Source organism: Notamacropus eugenii, chromosome 6, assembly GCF_028372415.1.
Source record: "Notamacropus eugenii isolate mMacEug1 chromosome 6, mMacEug1.pri_v2, whole genome shotgun sequence".
Lineage (NCBI taxonomy): Eukaryota > Metazoa > Chordata > Mammalia > Diprotodontia > Macropodidae > Notamacropus > Notamacropus eugenii.
Window position 1 is genome coordinate 32,698,627 of NC_092877.1, and position 10,504 is coordinate 32,709,130.

Sequence of the window (10,504 nt, forward strand, 5' to 3'; positions counted from 1 at the left end):
GGAAGCAGAAAACTAGGAAAGGATATTTGCAACTAGTGTCTGTTATAAAGGCCTCATTTCTAAAATATGTAGAGAACTGAGTCAAATGTACAAGAATACAAGTCATTCCCCAATTGATAAATGGTCAAAGGATATGAACAGACAGTTTTTAGAGGAAGAAATTAAAGCTATCTATAGTCATATGAAAAAGTGCTCTAAATCATTATTGATTAGAGAGATGCAAATCAAAACAACTCTGAGGTACCACATCACACCTATCAGATTGGCAAACTTGACAAAACAGGAAGATGATAAATGTTGGAGAAGATGTGGGAGAGTTGGAACCCTAATTCGTTGTTGGTGGAGCTGTGAGCTGATCCAACCATTCTAGAGAGCAATTTGGAACTGCCCACAGGGCTACAAAAATGTGCATACCCTTTGACCCAGTAATATTGCTTCTAGGATTGTATCCCAAAAAGATCATAAAAATGAGAAAGGGCCCCACATGTACAAAAATATTTATAGCAACTCTCTTTGTGGTGGCCAAAAACTGGAAATCAATGGGATGCCCATCAATTGGGGAATGGCTGAACAAGTTGTGGTATGTGAATGTAATGGAATAGTATTGTGCTATAAGAAGTGATGAACAGGAAGAGAGGCCTGGAAGGACTTATATGAGCTGATGCTGAGTGAAAGGAGCAGAACCAGGAGAACTTTGTACTAAGGTGAAAATATATTTAATAGGAATGTATGTGTAGAACCTATATAAGATTGCATGCCATCTCCTCTCTGGGAGGGAATAAGGAGAGAGAGAAAGGGGGAAAATATCTAAGATATATGGAAGTGATTGTAGAAAACTGAAAACAAAATAATTTAAAAAAAGAAAATGTGGCTCTGGCTAAGGAAATTGTTTGCTTTTCTACCCTATCTCATTTTCTTGCTCAGTCTCAATTATCACAGAATATTGACTATGTTATCCAATCAACATAATACACAACAAATGTAACTCGATGTGTGACCACATGAGTAGCCCATGTGAGCTCTGAGGAAACATCCCAACTCCCCTATCACAGCTAAGTCTTAGGTGGATTCCAGTACAATTTTGCATCTTTCCATCCCCAAGAATCAAAAGTGATTTTCTAATGTGGGGGAGTTCTTAACCTTTTTAATGACCCCTTTGGCAGTCTGCTGAAGTCTATGTACATCTTCTCAGAGTAATGTTTTCAAATGTTTAGGATTACAAAGGAAACCAATTGTACTGAAATATAGTTGTTCAAAATATTTTTTTAAAGCAAGTTCATGGACCCAACGTTAAGAAGCCCTGTTCTAATGCTACTGGGTTTGAGCCCTACCACTCAATATTATCAGTTGAGAATCATTTTAGTTAGTCAGCCTTAAGAAACTTTTTAGAAAGGGGCATTTACTAAGATAATACAGGAACAATTGAAACAAAATATCCCTTTTCTCCCCCAAAAAGTCTGTGACATGTTCTCCCACTAATACATACAGAATACCATGCAAAGTAGGCTCAAACTCTGAGAGCACATACCACAAAGGGGAAACTCATAGCTCCTAGTTGCTGGACATTCTTTTTCTCCCATTAGACCCTTAGGTCTCCTCTATTTCTTTCTCCTTGTAGAGCCATGGATCAATGTCCAGTCTGTCCTTGGCTCTCAGCATAGACACGGCTATCATGTCCTAGGGACTTTGTTGTTGTTTGCCCTTTATTTTTGAAAATGACCAATGATGTCATGGGGTGATGTCTTGCCTTGTATGTGAATTGGATTTAAGTGAGGTAGAGTTGCACAAAGTCATCAAGCTCACTCTCTCTGTCAGAGTCATCAAAGGCCAGTGGCAGGACAAAAGTCAAGGTGATTGGCAATGGCCTGGAGTGATGCAATGGATGGCCTTGCAGTCTTTGATATCTGATCAAGTTCTAAGAGCTCCACAGAGCCTACTTCAGCCAACTTCACAGCCATTGGAACAAACCATTCTCATCTACCCATTCTGACGGCGAAGTCTTTACATCCTTGGGGAAGACATTCCCCTAATTCACCAATGAGTTTGAAGCTTTTCAGTTACCCTCAACCTGGTTTAATCTGTGGTTTGCTAAGGCACAGCTGCTGTGCATACTACGGCTTCTTAGAGCCTCAGGTGGTATCTGGGTGAATCAGGGAGACACCAAAGGTAGATGAGCAGCCCCGAAAAGGGGTCCACAGCCCTCACACTAGAGGTGTGAGTCCTTCTAGAATCACCCTCATCTCTATATGGTATGAACTCATTTATGTACATGTTTCTCTCATTAGAATGTACATTCTTCAATGGCAGGCATTATTATTTTTTATTTGTATCCCCAGTGCTTAACTTAGTGCCTGACACATGGTAAACACCTAATAAATGCCTACTTGCTTCATTATGGAAACTGAGATGTGAGATATATTTGGAAATTTCCCTGCAGTATATCCTGGGAGGGGACATTGTAAGCTGGACAAAAACAACAACAATAGAATCAACAGCAAAATAATCGTTTCTGTTCTCAAGGTGCTTTGGTCTAAGAGGGAAAAAACATGCCAACAACTCCATGTAATAAGACACGACTGTTGTTGTCTGTCCTTCATTCTCAAAGAGGACCATGGCATTGGGAAAGTGTTGCCATGACTTGCAAGTGAATTGGATTTAAGTGAGGCAGGGCTGTGCAAGGTCATCAGCCTCACTTTTTCCTCCAAAGCCATCTGGGTCCAATGGCCAGGCATAGATCAGAATGACTGGAGATGGCTCCCAAGATATAGCTAAGAAAAATGGGGATAATAAACAGAGGGATGACAGTATTAAGGGAGAATTGGGAGAAACTCCTTGATGAAGGTAGGATTTGAGTTGTCACTTGAAGGAAACCAGGGAGTCTAGGAGCTAGAGATGAGGAGAGAGAGAGTTCCAGGCATGGAAGATAGCCCATGGAAATGCCTGGAGTTGGAAGATGGGTTATTTTGTTTAAGAAACAGTAAGGAGGCTGGGTGTCATTTGATCAAAGAGTACATTGGGATGAGGGAAGGAACGTCTGGAAGAGTTAAGGTGTAAGAAGCCTAGAAAGGTAGGAAGGAGCCAGATTTTGAAGGTCTTTGAATACTGAACAAAGGAGTTTATAATTTGATCCTGGATATAATAGGGAGCCACTGGAGTTTATTAAATTGCCTGGGGCTAGGGGTGGGATGCGGCAGTGTTGAGACGGATTGGAGGATGGAATGGATGGAGTAAGGAGAGATTTGAGGAAGAGTAATTCAGGATTTCCTACAGGAAATCCCAAGCATGTATGATGAAGGGACTAAGGTCCCAGAGGAAGGGAGGTCTGGTGGGCACAGTGAAAGAGAGTTCTTCCTTCACTTCAACGAGCCATCTCCCTTTGGACTGAGAGCTCCTGCTAATGGGAGCCTGCTTTTCATGTTCATTCAAATCTCCCTGTTTTGCGGTTTTCTTCAAACTTTGTTCTACTTTGCAGGGTGATGATGGAACAGCTTGGCCCGTTTGTTATCTGAAAGACCACTTCAGCCAAAGAACAAAATGAAAAAGCTTGGGAACTTGATTCAGGGGCAAAGGCTCATCAGGAAAAACAACCCCCCTTATCATTCCCTCTTCTTTCACACCCCCTCCTTGAATCGTTTTCTCCAAGGTTTGATTCTGTCCCAAATGCTGCTTCAAAAACATATTTGTATCTTTGCTTTGGCTCATGTAACCATTGAATGGAAGCCTCTGTAAGGGTTTCAGAGACATTTTCATTTTTTTCCATATTCTTTGGGTCATTGTGATTGGCCCCTGAAATGTGGTATCCTTCTTGCCCGATGGCATTTGGGCGTTGTGTCATGTGGTGCTGATGGGTCTCTCTTCCCTCCTACAAGGAAGTACATAATTTGACTTGATTCAATTCAGTAAGTAATGATTAAGCACCTACTATGTGCCAGGTGATGATACATATATATAACTGCAACAGTCTTTGCCACTCAAAAGAAAGGAAGTGGTTAAAAAAATAGTTCAGTGAATAAAAGAGCACTTATTAAAATGCTTGTTGGTTGACTGAGAGGAGGAAGGGGAAAATAGGGAGAAGAGAAAATAAGGGAAGAAAGAGAGAAGGGAAAAGGAAAGATGAAGGAAGAGAGGGAGAAGAAAACACAAACGAGGTCATCTAACAAGTGAATGTAAATTTCATGAGAGCAAAGACTGTTTAATTTTTGGTCTTATATCTCCAGTCCCTCCCTAACATGGTCCTGGCACATGGTAAGCACTTAATAAACGTTTGTTGAATGATTTATATACAGATCTAGAACTGGGCAGGGCCTCAGAGGCCATGTGATCCAATACCTTCATTTTACAGATGGGGAAACTGAAAACCGGAGGTTAAGTGACTTGGCCAAAATCACATAGTAAGAGTCAGAGGTGGTATCTGAACCAAAGTCCTGGTACTCCAAAGTCAATGTTCTTTCTTTCCATTGTACAAGGCTGGCTTCTGATCATCACAGCTCCAGAATCTGATTCTCCGCCTTTTCACGCCATAGGATTTCTCTTAGAAGAATCATTATCAAGCTATAGAAGGAAGATCCGTACAGCAGGGTTTGGGCACTACCGTGGGCATAGATGGACACAGCCACCTGTCCTCCCTTCCTGCCTACCTCTCAACTGACCAGCTGCTGTACCAGTGGAAAAAGGGAAAGGGCAAATCATGCCAGGTATCTTGGCACTGCAGCTGCACCCGTTTCTGGTAGTTCTGGGTCAAGCTCCCCCGGAGAGCTTGTAGGTGGAAAAGCCTTTTGAGGGCCCCCTGAAATCCTAAATAGAAATCTGGACACAGAGGCAGGAAGAACAAAGGATAAGAAACACAAGGAAGGAACATTGAAAGATGGAAAAATAAAAAGGATGGAAAGGGAGGGGGATGAAGTACAAGTGGGGTGAGACATCAGGAGAGGAGAAAGACAACAAAAGGGAGGAAAAAAACATGGAGAGGAGGTTTAACAAAGGCAGCCAGTGACAAAGGAAATCACTCTGTGGATACCAGCTGTCTCCTAAGTGACAGAGGGAGTCTTAGGAGAGGCAAGTGCTGGCTGATCAGATTCAGGGAACTCACCTGAAATGATGAAAACACAGGAAGCTTGGAGGGCCTGGTGTTCATCTGCATCCACTTCAGATACATTTGAGGAGGGAAGAAAAGAATCTAGGGGAAAAGTCTAGTGCCTTCCCAGCAGGAGGCATTGACGTTTTATCGAAATAGCAGAGGTGGCGTGGAGGAGCCTGTGTATTCATGGTGGGACAGAAGTCTCTGTTGCGTGAATAACTCTCCATTTTCTACAGCCCTTAAAGGGTTGCAAAAACACTGTCTTTAAAACAATTTCATGAGGTAGTAGAATTAATTGTTTCCCTTTTACAGATGAGAAAACTAAGCCTCAGAGAAAGGAAGAGACTTGCTTGGGGTCACACATGGACTACAGAGGAGCCTGAATTCACAAATAGATCTCTCCTGAATCCTGTTCACTCTTCCAAGATGATGCCTGACTTTACCTCCATTGACAGTGACTTGATGAGATCCCTTGAAGATACAGTCCTATGTATCCCCTGTCTACCCCTTAGCCTGCAAGGTGGTACAGTGCGTAGAATGTTGGACGTAGACTCAGAAAGACCTAAGTTCAAATCCAACCTGAAAAACTTGCTAGCTGTATGGTCCTGGGTAAGTCACTTCACTTCTGTCTGCTTCAGTTTTCTCATCTGTAAAATGGTGACGATAATAATACCACCTACCTCCTAGGATTGTTATGAGGATCAATTGAGATCACATGTGACTTCTTCTTGGGTCTTTTGACCTCCTTCCCAGACTTAGTGAGATCTCAAAGCTCTACATCAGGCATCCTCAACCTGAGGATCTGTGAACTTGTTTTTAAACTATTTTGATAACTATATTTCAGTCTAATTGACTTCCTTTGTAATCCTATGCATTTTACTTTATATATTTAAAATTGTTCTTTTTAATTAATTTATTTTTAGTTTTCAATATTCAATTTCATAAGATTTGGAGTTCTAAAAATGTTCTTTAGAAAAGAGGACCATAGGCTTTTATCAGACTGTCAAAGGAGTCCATGGTATAGAGGAAGTTAAGAAGTCCTGTTCTAAATGGGTGGCCCATGAATTCAGGCTAAATGTGTTCCAACCAGGTTTAATTTTAATTTAGTAAGCATGTATTAGGCACCTGTGATGTGCCAGGGTTCTGGGGATACAAAGCCAAAAATGAAATATAGCCCCTGTTCAATGAGCTTATATTCTCAGAAGCAGGGAGCTGGATAAAATGATAGACAGATAAGACAATACAAAGTAATTTGGCAATGACTAACAGTGAGGGGAGGGGATCAGGAAACATACCAGAATGACCACTTTTCTTTTTTTCATCCTCTCCCTGGGTGTCTGGACTTCACAGGGCTAGTTAATGTTTGTTAAAGGGGCTGTTGGAACAGGAGGCAAAAATAACAAATCCTAAATAGCATGGGATTTTAGCCCATCCATTTCTCCCTTTAGCTGAATAACTGACTCCTGTCCTTTCCCCTTGATGCCTCAAAGAGTCGACCTTTTTGGTATCACAATTAAAATAACAGAACCAAGGACTTTTTCGACTTTGAAAGGACTTTAGAGACGACCCTCTTATTTTACAAAGGAAGAAACTGAGGTTCTTGGAAGGAAAAAGTTGACACTGAAAGTTAGGGGTAGAGCTGGGGCCAGAACTCAGCTCTCTGGTTTCCCAGGCCAGTATTTTTTCTTCCACAAGGTGTCTTGGAGATGTCCAGGTCTGAGGCATGGGGTCCTAGGCCTGTTTTGCTGGCCAGGAGAGCTCACAGGTGTGTGGAGATATGGATGACCCCTGCCTCTGTGGGGCCAATGGAAAGGAAAAAAAAACACACATAGACACTCCAAAAGCAAGTCACAGGGTTATGGAAACGGCCCAGGGCATACCGTTTCTTTCTGGGAATACTAAGTTCCCATTAGTTCTGGAGAACATATTCAGAGCATATGGAGCAGTTTGAGCACACACTTCTACTATATTTCAGTGAATAAACATCCAGGCCTATTGTCCCTTGAAATACATTTTAAAATGGGTAAAAGTTCAACATATGTTGTGAGTTAAAGTCATGCAGTTTGGCCCTCATAGAACAGGGCTCTAAATCAGCAGATTTCTGGGGCCCGTTGTGGGCTTAGAGGCAGGCCGCAGGCCTCTACCTTGTAAACTCTCCTCACCTATCAGCAGATTTTTTTTAAAGTTTTATTGATTCTCTGTTTTTATACCACAGATACTTCCTGATACCCTATTCCTTCTTGAACACTGAAATCTTCCTAGTAACAGATAAAAAAAGTTAAGCAAAGCCATCTATTAAAAAAAAACAACACCCCCCTGACCCCTTGTCTGAAAGTGTATCTCACACTCTGTACCCATAGTCCCCCTCTCCCCGACTAATTAGAGGAAAGTATATTTTATTGTCTACTCTCAGGCAATAAAACCTATGATTGATTACCGCTGTTAATTTTAGTTTGGCTACCTTTTCTTATTGTTTTTACTTACATTATTATAGTTGTTATATGTACTACTGTTCCTGTTCTCTTTTTTCCCGATCAGTACATTCGACTCTTTCCAAGTTTTTCTGAATTCTTGTATATATGGTGTTTTTTTATGGTGAAATAGTATACTTCATTATATCCTCACAATTTGTTCCACTAGTTCTGAGTCAACAGGCACTCTTTGGTTCCAGTATTTCTTTACCACAGAAAATACTACTATTCTCTTCCTTCCTTCCTTCCTTCCTTCCTTCCTTCCTTCCTTCCTTCCTTCCTTCCTTCCTTCCTTCCTTCCTTTCTTCCTTTCTTCCTTCCTTCCTCTTCCTTCCTTCCTCTCTTTCTTTCTCTTTTTCTTATTTTACCTTCCTTCCTTTCAAATAGCAGCAATGATGATGATGATTATAACCAGCATGTGTAGAGTTTTTTTTAACGTTTTCAAAATACTTTACAAATGTTTTCTCACTTGATCTTTACAATAACCCTGGGAGGTAGGAGTTATTGTTATTCTCATCTTTTTAAATGAGAGGTAAAGGGACTTGTCTAGGATCACACAGCTGGCAAGTGGCTGAGGCGGGTTTTGAACTTAGTTCTTCCCTCATGGGGGTATATGCCTAGTAGTTCTGAGAGTTAAGGAAAGAGCTGGTCCAAAATGTTTCTTTCTCTGATCCTATACCAAGATATTTTCATAATGACTGTTGTGTTGAGGAGATTGAAAGCAAGAAAAATTACTCCAATGGTTGAGGGGACTGCCCTCTGGGGAGAGGGAGAGTTTGCTGACAGACTCTGGTTTCAGGACCCCCTGAAAAACATATTTTTGGCAGCCTTAATAAGGTATTGAAAGCAAAAAAAAAAAAAATAGAACCACCATCCATCCCTATGGGCAGTTATAAAGACATTAGAATGAAGCATGACTGTTCAAGAAACTCAGGAGACTTTTTATGAGAAGTGTCCCTTAATTCCCACCCTCCCCCACCCACACACAAGTAGAAAACAAACTTATCCAAATTAATTCATCCTCCACATTGGGCTTATTATCAGAGCCCCTATGTCAAATCACTCATCAAGTAATACTGTAAAAAAAAAAAACAACCCTTGCATTTAGAATGCTTATATACATATTTGTATATTCATTCATCTATTTACTTCTTCTTTCATTCATTTATTGATTGATTGATCAAAGCCTACTCACACCCTGATGTACTCATGTATATCAGCCCATCTGATCTTTACAACAGCCCTCTAGCCGGGGTTGCAGGGCATAATTAGCATCCCCAGTTTTATAGATGTAGACTGTGAGGCCCAGAGAGAGGAAAGGCCTCTTCTGAGCTCACACAGTTAGTTAGTGGCAGATCCAGGCTGAAGATCCAGGTCTCTAGCTTCCTAATCCAACTTCCATTCACTACCCTCACTCCAGTGGCCTCTTGTAAATGCTTACTTCTCCTCCCTTTCTCCCTCTGGAGTGGTGAATCAGACTTCAAGCATGTTTATGTGCAAGAGAAGTATGGTCTTTTGACAGTTAAATATCCGTTGTTTACATTCCCACGTTAATTAAGTCCTGGGTAAAAGGTGCCATTGATTAAATCTGCCACCCTTCCCCATCTCCACCCCAGGCTTGGCATTCATTGCAAAATGGTGTCAGTCAGTCTTCTGAGTATTCACTTCATAATGATCTTACATTACAAAATGAGGCAGTTACTCATGTCTCCTGCTCCTAGTGGCTTTCCTTGCTATTATACTGAGCATCTCAGAAATATTTGTTCACCATGAATAAGGGAATGGCCCAAGAAGGGTGCTACTGTTTCCTCTAGGTTAAGTTTAATCAGCCAGTTAGCTCTGCCACTCCTCTCCCCAAAACACCGTATTCCTAGATCTAGCCCAGGTAAGGAAATCCATTATTTGAGAAGATGTGTGTCACGAGCAAAATAGATTAGGAGGCAGGCAGTCCAATATACTGGAAAGCTTGATGACTTTGAAGTCAGATCCCCACTCTGATGCCTAATGGCTGTATGACCTTGGCTAAATCACTTAATGTCCCTCAGCGTCAGTTTCCTCATCTGTAAAAGGAAGAGATCCCAATTCTAGAACTATGAACCTATGCTTGGGTATTTTTATAATATAGAGGTGATAGAAGGTCTCAGCTGGGGTGACTGTAAGAGAGATGAAGAGGAATAAACACGGGGAATATTCTGAAGGAAAAATCAACAAGGCATGGATACAAGGGATGCAATAGAAGAGTGATGAATAAGACACTATTAACCTAGAAGGATGCTGAAGACCTCTGTCCTTGGTTCTATTGTGATTTCATTTTTTTTCCTCAGGGACTTCAATAAAGGATAAATGTCTTAGCTAACACATGGAATGACAGAATTAGAATCCAAGACAATCCAATAGGCTGGAATAATGGGTCAAGTCTAACGAGATTAATTTTCAATCAGTTTACAAGCATTTATGAAGCCATTACTATGTGCCAGAAATGGACTGTGTGTGGGAATAGCAACTGTTCAGGTACAGGATGAGAGACATCTGCCTAGACAACAGCTCATCAACTGAAAGGGCCTGGGGCTTTGAGCAGAACACAAGTTCAATGTGAGTCAACGGTGTGGCATGGTGCTGGAGAAAGTGAATACAATTGTAGGCTGCATTAATAACAACTTAGCTTCTGGAAACAAGAAAGGCAGTTGTTCTGCTGTTCTCTGCCCTGATCAGACTACGTTGGGAATACTCTTGTTTGTTTCTGGCTGTCATGTTTTAAGGATGGCGAGAATCTACAGTGTGTCCAGAAGACCAAGATGGCAGTGAGACAGGAGACCATCTCACATAAGATTCTGTAGAAGTTCCTGTCTGAGGACATTTGGGAGGGGGAGGGAAATGATAACTGTCTTTAAATATTTGAAGAGCTACTCTATGGAAGAGAAATGAGTCTTGCTTTCCTTGGCCCCAGAAGGACAAA